The 25,601-nt window shown below is 40.3% G+C and overlaps 1 protein-coding gene across 1 annotated transcript in view; it reads right to left on the bottom strand.

The window, feature by feature from the left end:
• Positions 1–24,187, bottom strand: part of STAC (SH3 and cysteine rich domain) — a 163,874-nt gene extending 139,687 nt beyond the window's left edge. Inside the window, exon 1 of the mRNA XM_087741055.1 lies at positions 24,072–24,187. The gene's annotated coding sequence lies outside the window, so the exon portion shown is untranslated. The remainder of the gene's footprint in view (positions 1–24,071) is intronic.
• Positions 24,188–25,601: the final 1,414 nt, after the last annotated feature.

Here is a 25,601-nt window from a genome sequence, read left to right on the forward strand (position 1 = left end):
AGGAGTTTCATTGTAATTTTGCTGTCACGCTAAATCACTGATGGAATAATACCCTCTAATACACTAGATTTATGAAGTTTTCCTAACTACTTACTACTAGATGTATGAACTGTACTAGTTTTAATCCTCTCAAGTACTCTGGCTATTTAAGGGTATGTATAATATTTTTATTTTTTTATTTTCTATGAAGTCTGTTAGTTTGTAGAAATTAGCTTACTAAGTAAAACAAGCAACATGGCAAACATTTCATTAGGATTCTGGAGTTTTAGGAAAGTGCAAAATACATTCGTCGCAGATTTGAACACTTTCACCTGCAACCGCTGCAATTAAGATTTTGCCCAGTTTGCATGAAATCTTTTGGGTTTGCAGGTTTCTCTGTTTTTTTTCCCGGCTCCATCTGAGATCACTGCTTGCCCTTTAGCAGTAGTGGTCAGGCTACCGGAGCTGCATATTACCACATTCATTGGACATTTCCCTACCTTTCTGGCTGGATGCACACCTGCAGCACCTCTGAAGTTTGTGTTAATATAACCGTGAGGTACTAAATAATGATTATGGCTTTTACGTACCTCCGAAATTATTCTATATTTTAACGGTAGAGATTTGAGGCACAGAGGATTCACCATGACATTGCAAACATACCCCAGAACAAAAAGATAAAAGTCACACTGCCATGTGTTCACTCAGTGAACTGCTAGATTTTCTAGGCAAGACTTTCAAAAAAACACAATGGCCAAGTCTCACCCTGAAATACTGTCCTGTAGTCTTAACTGGATTACCCTCCTTTGTCTGTTACTTTGCAATGTGTTATTCACTGTACAGAGGCACCTCCGACCCAAGTATTGCAGCAGTCACAGAATAGGAAGTCTCACTTCTGCCAGGAAAAGTGGATTTCAGTTCTACTGCACTGCAGTCTCTGCATATGGAAAAAAAGTGGCTCAAGAGAGCACAAAGCAGTTCATGCAACAGGATAATATCAAGCCCCATTCAGAGTAACAGCAGACCAGCTGTAGAAGTGATAACTGAAGTTTTTACTTTAGTTCAGAAGCACACCTAACCACATGCTTGTCTCACACAAGCTGATGAAGCTTCAACAACCCATTTCTGTGCTATGCCAAATTAATATCTCTATGTAGAGTATTATAGCTCAAAAATTTTAATGAGACAATTACAAACAATTTCTTAGACTATCAGTCTTAAACATAAAAACCCAAAGTAATTGATAAGAGACACTAGTTAAAACGTACTCATAGTTTTTTTAAGCCATCCGGGTGTCATAATATTTTGGAATGGGTTATTTTCTTGAATATTTTGAAGTAACTCTATTTACAGTACAGTTTTAGACAAAGTACATGGCATGGAGCGTTTGAAAGTAATATTCTGCTTAGAACCATTAGAAATAGCATCAGATGCTTGAAATATGATAAATTAAATCTTTCTCCCTTTGAGTATATGCATTCCCTGAGAAACAGGATGGTGTAATATGAAATCTGTGATCCGCCATCATTTCCCATAGATTAATTTTGCCTGATGTACATCTGTTTTTCTCTGATATTTAATCTTGTTTTACATTACCTCCTCTTCTTTCCCATAAATGTTATCTGCAGATAAATTACTATCCTCATGATCTCAATGTCCAAGAAATTTTCTTCCTTTCACTACTTAAATTAAAAACTTGGTTTGGAAAACTAACTCAAAACTTGGAAAGCAGAGATTAAACTAAGCTTAGCCCAGATGTTTGCTTAGTTTATTTACTTTAGTTTTGTTTCCGGTTTTGGCCCAATTCTTTGCCAAGGAAACTGACGGGACAAGGTAGTATATAAACAAAATTTTTCAGGGCACTAGTGCAGAATAACAGGCTGCACTGTATCGAAGTTTTAAACCATCTGGAGGAATAACAAGGTGGTAAAGCTTGTGATCTGCATGGGGATATTCCGCTTCATATATGGATGACTCTTCTACAGAGCAGCAAGTATCCGGAGCAAGACAGAAGACAAATTTCTGCTTTAAAAACTCAGACTGAAACACAGGGAAAAAGCAATTTGTATTGCTCACATGTGATTCATTTGTCATCTGTAACCACTCAAGGACAAGACCTGAGTATCACAGTGGGCAGTTAAACAAGACCATGTTGTCAACACAAAGTGGCAGCAAGAAGAAAGCAAGATGTTCGCCTGTGAAAACGGAATTTGAAGTAACACCGGGTATTAGCACTGATACGAGTCCTTCTTGCTAGTAAGAAGCCAGCACTCTGCCCCTGTCCTGACTACTGCATATTGTTTGCCAAGCCTATTTCAAAAAGGAAATCAGCACAATATGTAAAGATAAAGGAAAGAAAGATGGGAAGATTTCCATCAAAGGGAAAAAAAATCACACGAATAAGCCTATTTAAGCTGGAAGCAGGGGGCAGGGAAAGGAGACTTTCAGAGGTATTTGTTGCTTCAAATGCCAAGTCAGCCAGACATCATTACTTACTGCTATCAGAATACAGAACAGGAACACTGCATAAAATTAAAAAATTAATAATAACTAATATTTAGCCAAAGTATTTCATAAGACAAGGCATTCTTGAGAGGAAAAAAAAGTAGGCAGGCTTACAAATATCACGACCAAAACATTCTGAATTATGTCAAACTCCACACTCTCCTGCCAAGAAAATTACTTCACTGTTTTACATAGTAGAATTTTAACTTTTAAACACCTTCCTCTGAAGTATATTTTACTGATTACTGTCTTGAGATACCACCAGGACCAGATATTTCAACTAGTTTCCCCGATATGCACATTTCCAGTCTTCTGGGCTGGATACAGAGTGTTTATCTCATGTGAGCACTGATTTGATGGGAACATTGACCACTGTGTCAGTGCATCTCTCTGTAAAATTCACAAAAGTGGAACTTCTAGGAATATATGTCCCAAGACTAAAACAACTTTGAGGAGTCCCTGACATGAACCTTTTCCCAATGAGCAGTGCCTCAGGTTTTCCCAATAGCTTGATGACTTTCTTTTCACATCACAACAGCAATGACTAGCCTCAATGGTTTTTGATTTTTTTTAACCAATTCCTTTTTCAGTTTCTTTTGACAGTTAATATTTTCACCCACAAAAAGAAATTAGAGGCCCAAAGAAATCAAACATACATTCAAGTAAATATTGAAAATATCGGAATGATAAACAGCAGCAGTGATAAGTCATCCTTAAAAATCTTGGGAGAAAAGTTTGATTTTTTTTTTTTTTTTGTTGTTATTCATAAAACAGAGAAGACATTTTATTCCACGATGAAGCTATGGCTTCACAAAAGAGAGAATGAACACTTTACTAGCAGATGCCTCACAAATGAGACTGAACAAACACATTCTTATTAGAGAACGTATAATCAGGCAGCAATGCCACACTACGGAGCAGTGAACTGTTTGCAGGAAACTGGCCTTTTCCTATAAGAGTTCCCGTAATTCCATCCCACAGCTATTCACTTGTTAACTTTGTATTATCATCCATGGTCAAAGTATCCAAAGTATCTTTGTAAAACAGTGAATGCCAGAGCATATAGCTTGTAGGAAGCTCTGTTCAGAGATAGTGGGGGGCTGGGGGAGGGAGTGGGGGTTGTGTGCATTTGACATATAAACCACTATTTGTTTTGGAGAGCTGTGCTAGGAAGGACAAATGGGTCACTGAATGCACTCTCCCCTGCTGTCACAGCAAAACCACAGAAGCAGCATTTACTCCAGAAGGGTCAACAGAGTGCCACCTCATACCATTGGCCCCAAAACACCCTCATATTATACCTTTCAGTTCTAGTAGAAAGCTGAAATTTAAAAAAAAAAAAGTCGATTAATAAAATGTCACATGCAGAAAGCCAAAGACAAAGTCAGCATCTCAAGGCCTTCCCATAGCAGGAAATGTACGTGTTAGTCAACATCTCCACCAACCCCAGAAAGTGAATCATGTTGTTCTTCTGCCTCCTGCCCTCCATTACAAAGGAAGGCAAAAAAAAAAAAAATTAACCTGGTTTACGACAGATTTGCTTCCTGACACTAAATCTTGGATTTGTGGTGGGTAGGGAGTTACCTTCCTTCTTCAGCAAACCAAAAACTGGACTGGGAAAGTCTCAGAACTTTATCATTGTGTTGTATTGCATTTCACTGTATTGAGGATGTGGAAAGTGAACATTCTAGACATCCTTTGGATTTTTACCAAAACATATTGTTCTGAAATTACTGCTTATCAATGTGTTTTATGTCCTTAGAAACAACAATCTTTTGCACTACTTACTATAATCAAGGCCCTTTTCTTATTGCTGTAGTAAGTAATACACATTTTTCAGTTTGGTATTTTTCCTGGAAATGAGTTGACATTACTGACTTGTGTGAAAGTTAAATATGTCAAGCGTAAGTACTGAAACGCATACTCAAATCTTTAACAAAGCCACAGCAAGCTACTACGTCTGCATAAGAGAGAGGGCACAAAGTGCTGGCAACACAAGCACGAGGAAAGCTAAAGTGAGACTTAAAACACAGGCACTTAACTAAGAATATCCTTAGTTAAGGACATCAAACAGTAACACACCAAAAAAGGAGGGGGGGGGGGGGGACACGAGACGAGGAAAAAAAATTTCTATGCAGGGGCTCTTATTCTCCCAAGATCTATTCTAATGTCTCTATTGATACTTATCTTAAGGCTTACTTTGCCTGAACTGGGGAATAAGAATACATTTCCTACCAGCAAGGCTGACTGACCTCATTTCCACAAAGACATAGAGAATTTCTGGTCCTCTATGTTTTGACAGCAGAAATATTAAGCTAAAATACATCATCTTCAGAAAAGAAATCATGGATATGGGCAACTAAGGGTCTCCAGGATGCAAACTGTTTGTAATCGGACACTGTGCTATGCAGTGGTTTACACCACACAGTACTGGACAGTCAGACACCCAATAAACCCAAACTCTTCCAGGCAGCTTGGCTCCAAGTGATTATTGAAGAATGCTGGAGACCTGGAGTCAAACAAACTGGAATATCCTTAGAGGAAGGACAAAGCAGTTAAGTGCCCCACCAGATACATGAAAACACTCAGAGATACAAGAGCATAGCAAAAAAAAAAAAAACACAACACCCTTGAGAGCAGAGGGATTGCATTTTCAGTTACAAATATATAATAGAAAAATCCAAACCAAGGGAGTTTCAGTGATTACATACAGAGTCTCTGGAGCATTCAATAAATGTGATCAATACACCTTCTGTTGCATTAAAAGAAACCAACAAACAAACGTCTGGTCTCAAAGACTACGTGAATTATGATTGCCAGAGCCTCTGCTGAGAAGCAGCATCTGAGGAATTTAATTCCTTCTGTAAGCATAGGGTGGTCAGGGAAGCAAATGCCTCAGCAGCATTATCAATTCAAAAAGCAGTTCTAGAGACTAGAGAGGATTTTGTTTAATGCCAAAGGAATGTTGACTCCTTAGATGTTACAGAGGAACATGTTCTAAAGGATACAGAGGTTATTTACAGACCTAGAAAAAGGGCCAAACGTATTTTACATGAGTCCTCAGATGAACAGAAATATTGAGAAAACTGTTAACGCTGTCACGTATGACAAAAACGCAGGCCAAGTCAAGCAAAAGAGTCCATTCCAGTACCACAGGACAAATTGGCCCTGGAGGGGGGAAAAGAAAAAAAATTGCACAAGACCTTTTTGCAGAGAGTGCAAACAAATCTATTCACTGTGTTCAGCTATCATTAACAACAGATAGTACAATTTAAGAAGTCACTGGATTTATTACTTACTCATTCTCACTAGACATCATACACTTAATGGGCCTCAGTTTGTCCAGCATGCTTTTAAACAGTTATCAGCCATGTGTAGGATTATTTACGTGAATTTAGTATGGTTACCCAGTGAAGCACAGATGGTTACCTGCTGACAAGCCCATTCAACAGAAGACAGAGGACAAAATGTTACCCGTTACTGAAGTCACAGTACCTCAGACCTCATAGTTTTATGAAGAGAGAGGAAAAACATAAAACTTTTATCGTTTCGGGGCCCAGGGTCTGCTGTTTCCTGACAATGAATTTTCACAATCAGAAGTGAGCAGCAGTATCATGGGAGACTGCACCAGTCAAATGGATACTTTGAGGGGAAAAGGCAACACCTTTCAGAACTCCTTAAGAGAAGGGAGGTAAGAAGCAAGGAGCTGGCTGCTGGGCTCTGGGACCACATCAGCTCTCCAAGGCAAAATACAACCAGAACACAAAGGACTTTTATTGAACAGCCAAGCTTCATAAAACTACAGAAGGCCCCAGAAAACTGCTAAGTAGCAGGTTGTTCATATACTTTTTAAAGGCTCTATCACGACTGTTGCTTTAGCAATAATCATAATTATGCCTTCTTTTTATTACTAATACTTCTGACAGATGACGGAAGGGGGAAGGGTACCTTCTGGGCAATCTCACCACAACCATTTGGAAAATGGATGTAGCTGCACAAAACCAGAGTTTAATGTAGATATTGAGCAAAGCTGACCTCTGCCAGAGGGTTTGGCTCAGAATGGCTACCAAACAACACAAAACATAAGTTTTAGGTTGTTCACCTGTGAAACTATGCTTTTTATTTTTCTTTCATTTCCTAGATTGTACACAACTGTGCTGGAAAGGACCTGAACTTTCAAAACACTTGCAACACTGGCGGTTTAACATCGGGGTCAGAATATCATGGGAAGGGGCACTCGCACAACTCAACTGCTTCTCCTGATGGATCCAAACTTTATCGTCTGAACTTTCAGGAATAAAAAGGAAACACTTACTGACAACATGAGAGAAGTTAAAAATACCTACCAGAAGGAAGAACAGGAGATGCACAGTTAAAAAACAGTCACTTTGAACCAGCAGCTTTCTGCCTTGTCTAAATTTAAAGAGCCACCCACAAGAAGGCCAAGTGAGAAAGAGGACTTGCAAAAACAGAAAAAAACCCCACTAAACCCCACCCAGCCCCTCTAAATGTGGGAACATTAACAGCAATCAAAGCAATCACAACAGAATCCTCTCCTGGGACTGCTTCTGTGTCCTGAATAGGAGAGCTTAGCACCAGCATAGTTATGGTTAAGTAGCTGAAGCACATCCAAAGGCCACAGTAAACTTCAGACTGATTTTGCAAATAAATAAATAAAGGTCAAGGCTGAAGTTTCAGCCACTGCCTCTGGCCGCACATGGATCACAGTCCCTAGAGACAAGAGATGAAGCAGGCACAGTGCTGTGACACAACCTCATAAAGTGGCACGAGTAGGCAGTGTTTCCAAAATAAAGATGCAGGCACGAGTCCTATTACCAGAAAAACTATGAAGGAACAGTTTCAGAAGTGACTTCAGAAGGTAATTCTGTGTCATTTGGACTCCAAAATCAGTTGGAAAATGTTACTTCACATCTGTTTGTTCCTGCAGGGGGGTCTGACAGCACCTCTTCCCAGTGCCAGCACTATCTCTGCTTTCAGAGACATAAACATTCACACTGCCAGCTTTCTGGAGACTACTTCCCTACACAAAGGGGCACGAGGCTTGCTCAGGTGCTCTCTGCATATGCCAGGGCTGTGTCGAGCCTGCTATACTTCCCCCCTAGCTGATGTACCAAGCTATCCATGTCACAAAAGCAACATTTTGCAAGAAAAGGGGGATGGTGCTCACCCACATCTCGGCCAACTGTGGATACAGGCACGGGTGAAGCAGACTCTTGAACCAAAGACCTGAGAAGTCATCCCAAGTCTCCCCCTAAAAACACTATGCAGCCAGCCATGGTGTGCAGCCAGAGAGAGATGGGCTTGCCTTCCTCCTGCTCTGTGTTAGGCCAGCTTGGCCGCCTGCCTGTCAGAGATAGGGCTGTTTCTTCACTCTGATCCCCCACACCATGGCCACTGGAAACCCCTTGGGCTTGCTCATGGAAGTAGGCAGAAAGGAGATGGGATGGGGAAGAGTCTGTGTGCATTGCCACAGGTCGGCTGTCTCACCAGAGGCTCCCTCTTGATCACCCTGGAGAAGTAACACAGCTACAAAGCATGCTCACAACAGGTTACACACTACAGCCATCCATAGCACTGTGCGTGCTTTTACCCTGGCTGTTGTGGTGTTACACAAAATTGCAGCAGCTATCCCACAACCATAGGAGCCTCACTTGCATGAGAATCACCATCCTTTGGCCAGCATAGCCAGGGATGAACCCAAGGGAAAAACATAAATTGCTACAGTTTTGGCTAAGGAACTCATCCTCATTTCTGTATTAACTTGGGGAGGGGAACAATCTGGGCCACACTGTCACAGCACAAGAAGAAAAGCCTTGGGACTAATTACCTTTACATGCCTCTGGAGACCCCTTTGGTTCAGGATTTCAAGGGGACTGTTGCCCAGACACAACCAACCAAAGTTTCACTACCATTCTTTCCAGACTTAGAACAGCCCTACGGTCCTGTTCTCCCCACACCTTATAAAAGAAAAATGCAGGCTTAAATTCTCTTCTGAAAAATCAAGACAAGCATTAGAGCTTTTAAATATATTAGAACATTAGAGACTGTTTTCACTGTGCAGAGAATTTTGCAATACTTTTGCAAAACTGTTAATTACTAATTACTATTTTTGCAGAAGAGCTCCTGACAGGTACTTCTGCAAAGAGGAACTCTGTATTGACTTATCTGATTTTTGGTATCAGGATCACTTAGTTGTTGAGGCATCTTACCTACTTATGTATCAATTTAAAATAGGAATAAAGGACGGGGTGTTTATCTGAGGTAAGTCAAAACAGAGCAAGAATATGAACTTTCTCTTCTCCCATTCCAGGACATTCCTATTTCTACAATTGTATTATTGTCATCAATTTAATTGCTATAAAACCATTACTGTAGTTTCTAAATTATTATAGTTACTTGGAATTGAAATAACCAAGACTGTGAAAGAAAAGGGAAGTGGCAAAGTAATTGTTTAGCATGGGACTCATGTAAAAGATTGCCAACGAATTAACAGTAGGAAGGATGGAAAGAAACAATTGCCTAGACACTCAATTTGCATGTGTAATAACCCACTACATATGCTGTAACCCCACAGATACCATGAAGATACTTTCAATTGCAAATATTTGAATCAATTTACTTTCTTGCCCTTCTGTTTTACAAATGTCTTTGTAAAGGAGATTTTTAATTACATAATATTGCTTTCCAACAACTTTAGTTACTCATTCATGAGTACATTATACCACAACACAGTAGCTGTAGAAAAAGCTTTCAGTTCATCCTTCAGAAACAAAGCATGTATTACTTCCATGTTGTGCATAGCAGTCAGGTAATACCACTGACCAAAGCAGGCAGTATAGACAGCAGCATGAGAGTTGAGGCAGTCTGTGGTTTGCATGCCACAAGGAAAAGAAGGGGGGGGGGGGGGGGGGGAAAAAAAAAAAAAAAAAAAGGAAAACTACGAGATTCCCCTCCCTTCTCCTTAAGGGCTCACAGATTGAAAGAATGCATCACTCAGGCACAGCTAATATATCACGAGGCTTCATAGCTGGAGCAATGCACCGAGCAGCAACTTGCCACTACGTTTTGCCACTAGTCATATCAAGAGTGAAATCTGAAAGCAAGTTTCTGAGATTTTTGAAAATTATGATGCATTTCACATGGCTTGCCTAGGTTTTACAGGAGCTACCAGGCTATTGCTTCAATGACTACACGTACTACTACTGACACTGTCCTCAAATCTTCCAGGATCAGTGGTGGCATTAAAAAGAAGTGGTTGCCAGCAGGCAAAAAACACCAGCTAGTATCAGAAGCTTGTTTCAGACAATTCCAAAGACACTTCAAACCACCATTACTGCCAGGAAGCAACTAGGATATCAAACACAAACCGCCAAAACTGTTAAGGGCACCTCCCCAGAGGAAAAAAGAAATGAAGCTTTAAGCTTTCTTCATTATACACTAAAATCAGAGTTTTTTCAGTTGGAGAAAAGATTAAAGCAGCAACAAGCTCCTGGCTTATTATTTAGTGATTTCCAAAGCACATGCCAGCCATGCTAATAACCAAAAGAGCCTTGAATACTGCCATCACAGATCTTAAAAATTAATGAGACAGTCTATAATGACAAGATAAATATTGAGAAGTTGGTTCCCCAGTCACTGCCAGTATACTGATTCCCAGTATGAACAGTACAGCTGCCAAAGTAATTTTGTGATTTAAATGTTAGCTAATAGAATTGTGCAGTTTTTCTTTTATTCATATCATTTTTCGATCTACATCATTGTTAATGGTATAGGAGGAGTTTGTGGGCCCGTGTGCAGGGGGAAAACTGAGCAATTTAATTATTAAAAGATTAATGGCCTATTTAATGACTAAGTGAGGAAAAAAAAAAGCAGTTAATATCCAATAAAATGCTTTCAGGTAATTTTTGTAACACATATCCTCTGATCTTTCCAGCACGTAATAAGCCTCAGTTTGTCTGTATAGTTCCCATTGAAGCTAATATGGTCCAGGAACAGTGCCTAGGACTCAGCCAAGAAACTAGCTTTATATAGCATGGAGTATTTGTACCCAATTTGTGCTCCCATGTTGCTCCTAATGTTCCAGCTACAGAGAAACAGACAAGCAAACAAGTTAATTTCAAACAGAAGCTATTTGTTTATGGCAGCACCTATGGCCTGATATATGTTACTTAGACCTCCAAGGTCTAGGTTGACTTTGAGACAAAGAATGTCAAGGTACTTCTGAATTTCTCAATTAAATTACACAGCAGAAAACTTGAAAAAGAATGACTGAGTTTAATGCCACACAGCTTAAAAGCACCTACCCCTTTAACAGACAGATACGCATTTTCAGCTCTTTTTATTTTGTAATTTGCATCATACGGAAAGAGTGCAGTTTTTATACGCACCAGAAATGGGATTTAGCAGAGCCTGTTCCTATCTTTCAGTGATGAAATTTCCCAGACATAGGCTTTCACCTCTCTTCCTCCTGTGATCTGGATATATCTTTCAAGGAATACGTGTTTGGGTCAAATTCTAAAAACACTTAAACTGGAACACCACCACCGTTATTTTTAGGGATGTTCTCCATACTCAGAAAGCCAGCACCTAGGCTGTATAATCACAATGACAACATGGCTGTAGTGAAAAGGATGTATTTTAAGAACAGAGACCATACATTTTTTCTTTCCTTTTTTTTATCCTGTGAAAAAGCAGTGAATGTGTCTTGCATTTGTAGCTTCTTGTTTGTACTCAGTTAAGCATCACGGGGCAAATGTTTTATTTTTATTGTGCTTCCAAAATGTTCTTACATTTTCAAGTACATTAAACACATATTTATCACAACTGTTTAGCCCTGCTCAGCACATCTGCACTCGTATACATGTTTTGGCACTGCCTAGTGCACATCATAAAGTTGAACATAAAAGATGCGTTAGAGCTCTGCTTAAGAGCCGTTTGCTGCTAGACATTAAAATTCACAAGCACAGACTATCAAAACTTCCCAATAGTCTTATAATATTTCAACTTGCTGTCATACCCCAGATTTTTACTACTTAAAAAAAAAAAATCAACATCTTAATTTGCTTGAAAATTACAACAGACCCGACAAGCTACTAGCAAATGTTCTTTTAAACAAGTGAGCCAGTTTTGACACCTTTTTTAAAAAAACATAAAAAGCAACAAACTGCATGATGGTTACAGTGGGAGTGCTATTTCCAGAAACCTGTCACTCATTTTGTTCACACGTGAGCCATACCTGTGGCTCATGTGGAGAGACTTACAATTAACGCACATTGACCAATTTCCATTATGCTTGCTCACAGTGGGTTGACACATTAAAAAAAAAATGATGGCAGCAGTAAACGGCTTGAATCAAAGACAGAACATAGAGCAACAAAGAAGAAAGTGAACACATAAAATAGGAAGGTAAATACACACTAAACGCAGACACAATTGTTAATTCAACCAGAAGTCTTCCTTTTGCTGTAACCTAAACCAGAGCTCCATCAGTAGGAACGCACTCCCCTATTCACTCTTAATCAATAAGCTCTCCCAGTTTTGCTTTCAATTTTGCATTCACAAAATCCCTGTGTGATATGCTGCTTCCCATGGCTTGCTTGCCTCTGACAGCTTGTGACCCTCAGACAGTTAGGGTCACACTCAGCCTCCCAAGGGAAATCCCTTTTGAACCTAACAATTCAGTTTTCCCCTTTAGATTCCTTAAGTTGCTCCACCCTGGAGGGGTGCTTCAGGTGGCTGTTACCTGGCTAAGGCAGCACCAGGCAAACCTTCCTTTGCTAACACCCCTCAGTGTTGCCTGCTCCCCAGTGCTCACCTGAGAGCTTCCAGGGGGAGACAGTCCCCGCTCTGCAAGCCCCATGCACAATCCTCTGCGCGCTCAACCCACAGCTTTTTATCTTGCATCTGGGGGATGTGGTAAACATAAGGAGTCTGCTAACAATACACCAGGCAAGGGGACTCCCCTTACGGCTTTTGCATGTATTTGAATGCCACTGCTGATAGCTCAGTTTCCTCTGTACCATGGATGTGGCCATCATGGTGCTAAGTGAAGGACCCCAACGTGCCTAGCAATAATCTTCAACAACAGTAGACACATTTTCACATCATCAAGACATGATAGATTTCATTTTGGGCTGCAGCCTGCTTCCAGCAGGATGCTATACTACGCAGGTCTGTAATATCTTGGTGAGCAAATCCTGGCTTCTCCAGACTCTTATTGTCCTATCTGACAGCAGAAATGAATCCCTCCTTAGTAAGGGCAACCTCTCATGTGGGTTCCCCCTTTATCACAAACCCCAAACTCCAAAGCCCCATTGAATAACTCGCAGTGGCAGTTTCCTAGAAAGCATGTTTTCCAGTCAATGGCAACAGGTCCTCATGTATGTGCAATACCAAAGACTGTACTGCTGGACTCAAAGATAAACCAAACTCCAGTAAGACTCATCTCCTCAGTGCAGTCTGATGTTGGTGCTACGAAGACATCATTTGCTTTGCTCAAAACGGTACCCATCATCAGCGCAGCATTTTCTCACAGTGCCAGGGAGACCCTCTGAGCACACGCAAGAAAAGCCTCAGCTGCTGCCTGTGCGATCAACAACATAATCACACAGCAAGCAAAGCCCACACATCACAACGTGCATGCGGCAAGCCTACTCTCAGCGTGTGTTCAGGGCAGAGCTGATCTGCCCCAAAATGGTGACTCCAACTTGCTATACATGATACTCAAGATAAATTTTCAAATAGCTTCACTTATCCCCACAGCTGAATCAATTAACGAAGCTCTGTATACACCAGAACATTTGTGTTGCTAATCACATCGACACTGTAGACCGCAATGATCAAGCAAAGAAGTTCCTGACATCTTGCTCTTACTGAGTTCCTTGATGGCTTCAAATCAACATACGCCATTTTTTGTCTCTGATGTATACTTACAACTGTCTGGGTTGTTTTTTCTTGTTTGTTTTCCCCTTCAGAATAATTCCCTTGTACCTAAATTCTTCCCTGCAGATTGTTACTGTCTCCCAGACAGCAGAGAAATCCAGAAGGAACCCTCACCGTTTCTCCAAATCCTAGCTCTTCCTCAGCCATGCATCAGTGTCAACGCCTATGTCTGTATCTTGCACCTGCTTCTTCTGAAAGGAAACATTCTACAAGCCTCACATTTATGTCCCACATTTCCTAAATCTTCCACGTTTGATACACTTCCCCCCACCAAAAGAAAGAAAAAGAGAAAGGAAAAAAGGTATTGTGTCCATAGGGACAGTCAAATGCCTGCCAAATACAAAATATCCATCTTGGGTCCCACATGAAGCAATGAAGGTGAGTGAAACATGTAATTTGGGGGGGGGGGAATCTTGGATGCCTCAGGTCTTCTAACCAAATCCTAACAATTCTCCAGTTTATTATCACTGGGCACATAAACTTGCTCCATTCCCAAACAAGGTTTCCAGGCAAATCAGTTATAGGGTTTTTTGGCTAGTATTACTCCAAGGTATCAGGCCACCTGAAACAAAGTACAGAATTTACAGCACTGAGTTGTGCTCAGTTTCCACAGCCAACACCTGAGGAGACTTAAACACCTTCAGAAGTGGACACATCATCCTGGTAAGGATTCACTCATGCTCTAGAAGTGGAGTGGTTTAGCAGCTTTACCCCAGATGTGCCCATGCCTGGTATCTGGAGCAGCCAGATGGGAGATGCTGATGCACATCCCCTCTGACAAGGGGAAACCAGCTCCAAGCAAGTGTCCAGGCAGAGGACAACAGCAACATTGCCTGGTGCTCTGCTTTGCATAGGACATCTCAATGGGTGCACTCAGAAGGCACTCAGTCCATGCAGCTGTGCAGGAGATACAAGAAGAAAGCACAGACTGGAGCTTAACTGCCAGAGATATACCCTCCTAGTGGCACAACTTTACCTTCCTTTAGAAAAGTATGAATTTTGGTACCTCCAGATTGAGCCTGAAACTAAGAGCAGATGCTCAGGATTTACCCTTGGAGATTTAGGTAGGATTTGTGGAAGCACAAACCAAAGCACATGGTGGTGGTTGCAAGAGCTTCAGTCCTTCTGCATCACAGGAGGAACTAGAACTGCAACTGGTCTTTCAGGGAATTTAATGCAGATACACAGTTAGCCTTTAAAAAGTTTGATATAACACTAGTACAAGTAGTAACTTTTGAGCATATTTCCTGCTTCTGGCAGAAGCAGTCCTCAAAAAGGAAGAGTCAACGGGACGTTTCCATCTCTTAAGAAAAGGTATCAGGTGAAAGATTTAAGAAAATCAAGTACCTTCTCTCCTCTGTCCCATTTTGACTGAGTGGAGATGCACAACTTCATGTGATCTGGATCTTAGGGAGAGAGACTTTGCCAGAATGGCAAGGCTTTTTTAATTGCCGTTATTGAGAAAAGGCTTAGAGAATATATGTCAGCCTCAATTTCTAAAGACAGATTAGGAGATTTACATTCATCCAAAGGACTTTTTCCACTGCCACAGATCGCACAATACATTTATCAAGGCTAATTTCATTTTGCAGTATTGTTTTGCCTATTTGTGTTTGCTAGAACAATAGCAATAACATGACAATTAGTGTCTGAAAGAAATGTACTGCACATTTATTTTCTGAATAATAGAGTCTAGGTCACTTATTAGTCATTACTGTAATGGAAATTTCATGCATTTCTTACCCCCTCTTGGGTGGTTTTTTTTGTTGGTTTGTTTGTTTTTTAAACTCTAGGGAGCTATGTACCTGCTCTAAGCCTCTCTAAGCACAGACCTTTGTAAACCTTACTGGAAGCTGCATGTACAGACTAAAGTTAGATCCAAATTCCTAATTAGTTACTTGTAAGGCAATCCCTCTTATATTCCTATCTTGCCTTTGCGAAGGGTCACATCTGTATCTTCTGTAACAGTGTCTAAACATGCCCTTTGATATTTTCTATTAAGCTTCAGCTTTTTAAAAATAGTTTTGTCAGTATCTTGGTTCCCAGAAGAGACTAAGAGGCTAGTCTTGTCTCCCTGACAAACTCGGGCAACAAACACCCTAGCATCTGTAAAAGAGTCTCTCTACCAGGCTTCTTTCCATAATCAACCAGTATAATCCACTGAGCAAACAAGAAAAAAAAACCAAAACATTTTTTTCCTATCTCACACTTTCTGTTCTTAATACATTTTGAAATTAATCTGAAGGGGATAAAGCTATCTTCACCTGGTATCACTATCTGAGACTCAAACCTTTCTCTGCAAGAACTGTATTTTTAGCCCTGTCCCACTCCTTCTGGTGTACGGCTCAGTATAAGTTTTCCAGCTGTAAATCACAGCCAGCGATGATTTTCAACAAAACTCTACCTTTACAGTTAACAAAGCAGGGCCAGCTGGCCCTCCAGGGTCTTATAGGTTGCAGAAGTTCTCAAGCAGAGGTCAGCTCAACCTTTCATATTTGCAAAGAGTTAATTAGGTTTCTATGTTGTTTATTCTTTCCACTGAGGATCCAGGGTATGGCAAAGAGTTTTCAGAAAAGAAAGCTATCAGCTTTTGCTGTTACTCTTCAAATTGCCTTGCCTTCTTGCTGAAGGCTGCAGCAGACTCTGGCTACGTGGACCGTGTGATGGTTCACTTCCCAGAGTTGTGCTTTTTGCCACTTGACAACCAGAAGAGAGTTGCAAGACTGAAGGGTGACAAGAACCATCCACACATCACTGAGCGACAGCCCTCTATAAAGGAAGGGAAGGGGAAAGGATGAGGATCTTGGTTTTCATCCCTTTGAGAGCACCTATTTCTCTATATTTTAGAGAGAAGCAAATGGATCAAAGTGTAGGAATAACTGAGAAGGCAAATAGGAAGGAAAAAACCAAACAAAACCTGAAAAATCATATTAGTAAATGATAAAATTGGACAGAGTTTACATAGCACTTTAAAAAAGAACACCTCTATGTTTCTTCCAAAAGCTTTCAAGATGAATGCTTTTCTTCTTCACAACAAACCTTATAGTCAGATTGAAAATGTTAGTGATTATTTAAATGAAATTACTGGGTTTATTTTGCCCCTTTATTTTTGTTTACTGAAAATTGTATTGTTTCTAAATGAAAACTTTTGACACCTATTCTGGAAAACTAGAAACTGAGTGGTAGGGTATTCCAAACTCCTCAGGACACTGCATTTCAGAACATTTGTGAAATCATTTAGGGCTCAGTTTAGGGTTTTGTCCAAAAATGGGCTCAGATCTAGAACACGGCCAAAAAAATATCTGGGCTCCATTTTGATCTGTGTGCCAAGCTCTTACAGAGGCTGGCTGGCAGGCTCTTGGTCCTGCTCTGATAGTGGGTCAGGGTGAGACAAGGGCAAGCTCTTGAACCCAGAAACTCAGTATTGCTTTCAGATCCACCAGTTCAGATATATTGTGCAATCTCAGAGGTAACTGGCTTCATTTTTTTTAGATAAATAGTGTAAGGGGTTGAAGGTGGCAACTAGATACATGTGCATAACTACGTACATTAATGTCTTTCTTTTAAGTCTTCTGGTGCAAGACAGATTTCCTATGCTATTTCTATGCTATCAGGCATATTAGGTCTAAGTCCTGATTATATTTTTGGGCCCTTGCATTAATAATAATAAAATGTAAGAGGAAATAAATAAATATTGAATGTTTTTTGCAGAATCACAGCTGAAGATTGCACATATATGGGATCTTGTCCCAGCTAGGAAAACAGATGATGTTTTAAGGTTCTATATTTATGACTTTGGAAAGAATATATCTTTCCCATTAAAAACAGCAAACTAACAGACTTTGTTGCGATGGGACATTCTCTCATAATTTTTCTTCGCTGTGTTCATTCAGTCTGCAGCTTATACGTCTAACAGTGATTTGACAAAGTGCTTTTGAGCTCATATTATTGAGGATCAGTTTTCCTTCAGCACCTAAGTAACCACAGTAACTGAAAATTCTCTCTTCAATATCTGCACAGACATAACAGTTGCCCTTAAAATTTGTAATCAGGGCAAATTTCAAACTTGAACTTAAAAATATTTTTCTGCTAGGTAGCAGCTTTTCTTTATCCTTTCTTAGTCCCCTTTCCATTCTCTTTCAACAAGCACTAGTACAAGGTGTTTTTACTGATTTCTGTAGCACAGGACACAGACATCACACTTACATGCATGAATATTTGTGGAAGAAACAGTGCATTTTCTACATCAACGTGTCTTTGCAGAAACATCACAGGACTCCCCAAATCCTTTCACAGTAGCCAGAACAGATAAAACTAACATCATCTTTTGGATGTAGGACAACAAAAGGAATATGCAACAATATGTCAAGAGAAAGTTTAAACTGAAACTAGGTACTGATCCAGTTCATTTTGCTTTAGTCTTTCATATGATTAATATTTTTTGGGTTGAAGGAATGCTTCTGGCAAGGTCTGCATGCCCTAGAAAATCAAAACATGAACAAGTTCTAAGGTTTTCTAACCCCTTTTTACCACTGGCTCTCCCTGAGTGATTACATGCTCCAGAATCTTCTTTCCAACTGCTAATTTCAAAAGATACACTCATTTGAAAACTGAATAGGAGTAACTCATGAGTTCTTTGGCCTACTGCTCAAAGTCTATATGGTGAAGGCTTTCAGACATTTTTGCAGTTGACGCTGAGAATTAATGTAAGTGACTGACAATTAGACTCTAAAATTAAAAAAAAAAAATCAAAGCAAAATAAGCAGGAGCAGGCAATGAGTCTGTGGAAACCTCACTACCTACACCCCTTCTTTAGCAGAACAAGTGACTTACCACTACAAGATTTGTCTTCTTTGCATTAATTATTCTGATCCCCATAAAAGTGGCAAGACTGGTGAAAACTTCAGTTGTCTACAGCAAACAGTAATGAATAGTTTTGGCTGGGTTCAAATACTGCAGAGTTCCCACAGGACTACAGTTGCCTCCCTAACTTCTATCTCTCAAAATGAAGAAGTTTACCAATAGACTGTGCAGTCTACCAACCCCTGGGCCTAAACTGGTCTCTTCCCCTGGTGTCCCCCCCTGTAACAGCGAAGCAGTATATTTGCTAAGATGCAGTCTTTTACAGAACCAGCAAAGTGTAAGAGATTGGCTGACCAGAAGATGACTGTATTCACAGAGTGTAGGTTAATATTTGAGCCTTCCCCAATTTTCCTGTGTGACCTTGTTTAAATTACTTTATTTGCCTCAGTTTTCCATGAGTTAAAAAAAAAAAAAAAGACAGACAATAAAATCTTTCCCTACCCACCCACTGCATATCTTGCCTGTACAATGTTGTAGTTTTAGGTGCGTGGACAGGTATGGTGTTGGTTATTATTAAGTTTTCTATGTGATAACTGCAAACACCTCACCTCCCCAAATCCAGAATAAAACTGTATCACATTAAAATCTAACCGTACACTGAGGCCAGAAGATGCATACACCAGTCTCTGCTTTGACTTCACAGTTCCACAAGGCTTGAGAGCCTACTTGCAGCAAAAAAACCCCTCGTAACAACTTTGCTGAAGCTTTATCTTTTAAAGATAAGACTATTATTAAAAAACAGGTCTTCTCTAAATGGCAGCATTTTTGTATGTACAGCTTTCATAATTTCAAAATTATTATGCAGTAATTTCACATAGTCCAAACCTTCCACAAAGCTGCACAGCACCGGAGGCAGAAGCAGCGAGAAGACAAAGGTGAAGGTACGCAAGGGCAGGGAGCAGGAGGAGGAGCAGGAGGCCCTGCAGGGCAGGGAAGCTCCCAGGGCTGGCTTCCACGGAAGCTACCGACGCCGCCATGCTGCTCCTGCCAACAAATGGGTTCTTTTAATAACTAAGCCAGGGGTAATGCATACAGTACTAATTATTCTCAGCCTTTTTGTTCCTTAAATGAAATCTTCACAACTGAAAGAAAGATCCTTGAGATAAAGACTTCACTCAAAATGAGCATGACCCTCAAGCTTTCAAGAATTTATATTGCATATGCCTTACCCACACACAGCTTAACACAGATAGTTTGGGCACCAAGTACGGTTTCTCTTTCAGTGATGATGTTGTTTATTATTTCCCCTTTTAACCTGCCAGGCATTTAAAATGTTTATCTTAGTAAGGCAAAAGAAAAACGACAGACACAAGTTAAAAAATCAGCTCAATTAATCTTGAATTAGATGAAGAATTCTGAATATCTTGTTTTACAGACAGCCTTAACAGCTTCCGAAAGAACAAAGCTGGGGGGTGGGGGGGGGGGAATCAAAACTTATTTTAGCCCTTGTTTTTCCAGTGGAGCAGTCAGTTTCTAACTGCAGAGACCCGAAAATTTAGGGGACAGTTTTTAAGGAGATATCCAAGGATTTAGTAATGCCATTTTGTCAAGGATAATTCTCCCAGAACCTCCTGCCTAGTGAGGGCATCAGCTAATGTATGCCATAATTTTATACAGACAGCCCCGGAGTCTCTTGCTGCTGAATTATTTATTAGTGAGACTAGTTGTTTGTCAAGTCAGATAATGGGGAAAACGTTCCCTGGGAAAAGAAAGATAATAGTCATGCTTTTAGTCTAAAAAAGAATCTCACTTTATATATTCAATATTTTTACCCTTTGAAGTTGAAAACATTTAATAGCTGGTCTTAACAGGTTAAAGAACACTTAAAAGACTGAAAGATCTGAAAAGATGTATTTAAACTGAGGAATATTCTGCTTTGGTAAAGAATTCTGAAATTATGTGCTTTTGCAAACCTAAGCACACCATTTTACTGAAGAGCTAATGATTTTGGATGAAAAAATTTAATACTCTCATGCCAAAATTTTCAGCTTTTGTTACTGACAGCAATAAAAAGGAAAAAAGGACATGGGGCAGTTGAGTGAACTTGGTGGCCTCAAAATACAAGGAAAAGAAACTCTAGTGAGAAACGCTGCTGTTCATGGCCAGGCACCTCTGAAGCAACATACCTTCCACAGCAATTCCCTTGACAAGGTCTCAACACTTGCCCCAAATAAGGCCCCAGAGGGACAATGAAACCCAGTGTCGCTTTAGATACGCAGCTTCCACTGTACCATGCAGGGCATCCTCATATTACTGAGGGAAGGATGCCAAATTGCAAACCCTGCCTAGGCAGAAATTTGTGTGTGTATTGATCAACGCCTGTGGTAACTTCCAGCTTATGAATGTAATTTGTCATTTGTTCTCTAGTGGCCTGATCTGGTTTTGGATGAAGACAGTGGAAAAACTCCTGCCAACTTCATTGGCAACTAAATCAGGTCATAGATGGAAAGATACAGAATTTCTAACAAATTTCAAAAGCACGGGGAAACAAGTAGGCAAAGACAAGATTATTTCTGATTGTCAGTTAAAACAATCAGGAATAAAAAAGTTACTGAAATAAATAAATACAAATCAGAAATAAAAGTTACCTGTTTAATCAAAACATGTTTAGTAAAAACTAAACTTCAAGCTTGAGTAGAATATACATTACAGGACTTAGGTAGCACACCAGGGATAACTATTAGCTACATAAACTTTTAATTATGGTAAGTACACATATAGGCTCGAGCTGGATCTGCACTGAACAGCAGAATTGGCAAGTGTATTTTTGGTTTGCTTCTGTCTGTCAATATTGCTAAAGCACAGTTACAACAAAGTTGAAAGTAGAAATCATTAATAGCTTTCAGCTACACAAATGGAGCTTTAATGTTATAACGCAGATTTAGAAGAAAACAATGTCTCCAGGGAAAAACTGGGGCCGGTGGGGGGAGTGAATGTTATCATCCTACATCTACTCTATGGCTATCTCTCACGCACAGGCAAATTTGTCAGTTGCCCGAGGCAGGAGACTGCCAGAAGCCAACAACAGATAATGGGAAATACTAGGTGGTGGTTCCTGCTATGGGCGACAGGAGACCTTGGTAGGGATAAGGATCTCTGACCCTCCTATGGGGGGGGAAGAGCAACACCCACTCCATCTAGATACCCCTTCTACTTCCCCTACTCCTACCCCATGCTACTGAGAGGCTGCAGCTGCCTCTGATGTATCCTTTACCCAGCGGCTAATAAGTGCCATTTTCAACTGGAAAGAAGTCTGAATACATGCTGATCTTTAGACTGAGCAGCAGCCTTTGAAAATACACTCATGCAATACCTAGAGTGTAGTAACTGGAGACAAAGTGTAGCTGTTTAAAAAGGCTACAGAACAACCAATTTAGTTATTAATCTATTCTTGGAAACAGAGAAGTACCATCATAGCTTATGCTTTCCAGATGACTGCTCTAATCAGACCCTGTAAGTCAGAAAACGCTCGATTTTTCCCTGTGATCTTTATATTCTTCATTAAGTTGACAATCAGCATGAATTAATCAACCCTTAATCTGTTCATTCCAGGAGAAAAAATATTTCATATAGAAGATTTTCTGTTTTCTCTAGAGTCTCTAATTCATCCCTATTAGGCCTTGAGAGATGGGGGAGCTGCACAGAAAGCTCTCTTCTCCCACTCACGCGAATCCTTCCCTAACCCAACAGCTGCTTGCTGTGCCACATACAGTCAAGTTCAGCAAGGTCCTTGATATATGCTTCACTTCCAGCATATGAGCTGTCTCATTAAAGTCAGTGCTTCACCGTAATCTCAGAGAATCCCCACTTGGCTTTTTTTCTCGTCACCCAGAAATCATAACATCCTGATTTAGGCAAGGAAGTCCCTGACCACAGCTGGGAAGGAGGATACTCAGGGAGAAGGGAAAGAAATAAAGCAGGTGTAGAGCACTTCTCTCCCTCATGTGATCTCCAAGCCTCTGGCAATCAGGAATTTAGGGGCTTCCTAAAACAGAGGCTGCATCCAGACCACCATGTTTAATAGCAACTGATAAAGATGTGAACAACTCTGCAGGTCCCCTCTTGTACAGATCACAGTAAGTGATAATAAACACTACGCTCTCTAATTCAGCATGCCACTTCTAGTATTAACTACATATTTTTATATTTTCAGGCTGAGCTTGCTCCCCTTTGACTGCACAAGCAAAACCTGCAACAATTTGAAAGCAGCAGCCATTTGGATCTGGAAGAATCTACATCTTGTCCCTAATATCTGAAACTGAGACTTCGACAATCATAAAAAGTATTATGGGCACAGATATCCCTTCAACACTTTTTTGCCCAAAACAACAACGCCAATGGCATTGCAACTTGCAAGACTTTCAAACAGAGAAACCTTAAAAACTTTGTGTAGCCTACTAGTGCACACTCAATGGAGCTGCAAAATTCATGGCATTTTTTTTAAGCTTTTAGGGAATTTCACTGTAGAATAAACATGTAGACCACTTGCAGAAGAGCACTGTGAATACCAGTGCATACGTCAAATTCCTCCCTTCCTGCAGCTCGACACCATTTGCTTTCAGATGATGACATTAGCACTCTCTCGCCTCTAAAATAAACTCAAGGAATTTAAGAAGTAAAGAGTGGATTAAGAGATAAATTGTTTCCAATTACGTTTTCTGTTTTGCCAATAGAGCCAGCTTTTCTTCTCAAGCAAAAATCTAAGGCACAGTTAAGGAGCAGGTGGATTGCGAGTGTTTCCCTCAGACGTATAGCCTACCATACATACGCTAGGTGACTATTCCATAGCACTCAGCTTGCACAGGCTGCTTTCATTAACCCAGTGTTCCACTTTATTATCTGCCTAAAAATAGCAATGTGATGTAATTGTCAGATTTTTCAAAAGAAAAACACAGAGCAATTCTCCTAATTGAGCCAGCTATTCTTCTTGCACTTACCTTTCAGGGGTGTTGGCTGCCTCTGAGCCCAGCCTATATGAACATCTTTATGGATCAGTTTTATATGGAAACAACCTGAGCATTAGAAGCAGCTTTTTTAGGTTTTAGGGGAGTTGATGTTTCAGTCGCTAGGAACCTTGCATGCAAAACATCTTTGAATCACTGAATGTGTGATTACACCTTTCTACAGGCCTTCCTCTAATGGGAAATCAGTGTTCCATTTACAGCAGAAGGGCTGAAATGGTTTAAAATTTAAAGAGCTATCATGATTCACCCCACAACAACACAAATAAAACACAAGATCTAGTTTCCAGCACCTTCCTCATCTACAGTGCTAACATACCCCAAATTAACCATCAGCCACATTACAAGGGAAGGTGCCTTCCCAAAATCTTCTGAAGACATGTGAGAAATAAAAGTAATTTTCAGCAAGAACCAGATTGTAACAGGCTTGTGGGCAAGCAAACAAGCATGTGTAGGGGTGGGCGGTGTGCAGGGAAGGAGGAGGCAGGGAGGAAGTATTGAAACCCTGCCACTTGTCCTTTGCCTCGTATGGCCTGCATAAGGACCTTTTGTAATTCTACTTCCAGCACATGTGTGGAGGAGTAAAGAGGAAGAAGAAAGGAAAGAAAGAGACATATATCTGTGTTTCGCTCTTAAATATTACGGTATTTAAGAGTTTTCATGTGAAGAAACAAGTACCATCTGTACCCCACTTTTTAGAACTTGAAGTAAAATCTATGTAGAAAGATCTTTTTTCAGAACAAAAGCACTTACATTTTCAAGGACAGCCACTGACCATCAAAAATTATTTAGCAAAGATACCTTATGAGCAAGCACGTAACACAGCTATAGAGATAGCCTTGGGCTGGTAAGTTCCACCATGGAAAGGGTCTGACACGCTGCTGGTGAGAGGGAGAAAAGAAGAGGTGATGTAGCTCTTTCCTCCCATTTCATTCTTTCCATCAAGGCCAGCACCAGCTGTACTGTATTGTTTAGTTTGTCAGACCTTAATTTGTTTTTTCTGTGTCCTCATTTACAACCCCACCCCCTCCGACCCCTCCCTCGCAGCCCAATTCAACTTTTGCTTTTTACTGCGGGCTAAACTGAGGTAGTTACGCTGAAACAGAGGATAATAAACTCTCACAGCATTTCTCTATTTTTGCTATTTTGATAGCCAAGTTAATGAGGTAGAAATAAGAGCTATCAAAAAAAACCAAACCCAAACTACGTATGCAGGTAAATGGACTCCTTACCCTCCCTGTATGTTTGGATTTTACTTCCTTTAGCTTCCCCTGAAGTTAGAGTTGCACTATCGGCTGTTTACTTCACACTTGGAGACCATTATCCTTTTTAGCCAACTGGCCTCATTCAGAGCTCCTGCCATCTTTCTCTATCAGTCTAAAATTCCCTGATTACTATCACTAGAAAGCTGTCAGAGTACCTGCTCTTTAAAAAGAGACAATACCACCACTTCCCTCCCCCAGCCCCTTACTGTTTTTGCAGGAGTGGGGGATGATTGGCTACAGATGGTTTTCAACGAGGGGATGATAATGGGAGAGCAGGTCCAGGCTGGGGAGGAATACAGACTTGATGTATTAGCTGTTACAGCTGAAGTCTAGGTCCATAGCACAAAAGTCACATTTGCTTGTGCAGGGGAATACTTATCAGATTGCCGGTGATGGGGTGACAGCTCATGGAGATGAGGTGCTGTTAACAAGCACGTGAATGCCCGCAGTGCCTGGTGAAACTGGGCTTTACCTGAAGTAAACCCTTCACCAGCATGATCTACTGTTAAATGTACCAGCTCTTTTAATAGTTTGTATTTGCTTGGAAGGAAATAAATGCATGTTTTCTAGTAAGAAACTGCTACCTTGAACAGCCTCAGGGATTTGATTTCTGACGGCATATGTTAGATCCATTTCTCATGTAGCAATGGATTAAACTTGAGTAAAATCTGTCAGGCTTATTCTCCACTATCTTTCACCAGCTCTATGCTAACACAGAACAGCAATTTCACACCCAGCACAGAAACTGGGAATTAGGTCCTCTCCATTAAACTCAGCGGAAGCTTCTGATTTTTACTATTATACAGGCTTGTAACTCTGGTGATCCCATTTAGGTGAAAAGCTTTTCTCTCCCAAACCATAATCTATATTCTTATACCCAGAAATGTACAAAACAGTTGTTAGCTAGTGCAGATTCTCCCACATTTTTATATGGCTAAATTGTTCCCACTGTAGTTATAAGAACTTATTATTCTTCTATTTCCCTCAATCACCCAGTGTGCTTTTGTTTTTCCAGCTTTATGTGTAGCTTAAAGGCTGTAATACTGCTAGAAACCTGAGGAAAGTG

Source organism: Nipponia nippon, unplaced genomic scaffold (assembly GCF_047370975.1).
Source record: "Nipponia nippon isolate SJK-2023a ecotype South Korea unplaced genomic scaffold, ASM4737097v1 scaffold_1, whole genome shotgun sequence".
Lineage (NCBI taxonomy): Eukaryota > Metazoa > Chordata > Aves > Pelecaniformes > Threskiornithidae > Nipponia > Nipponia nippon.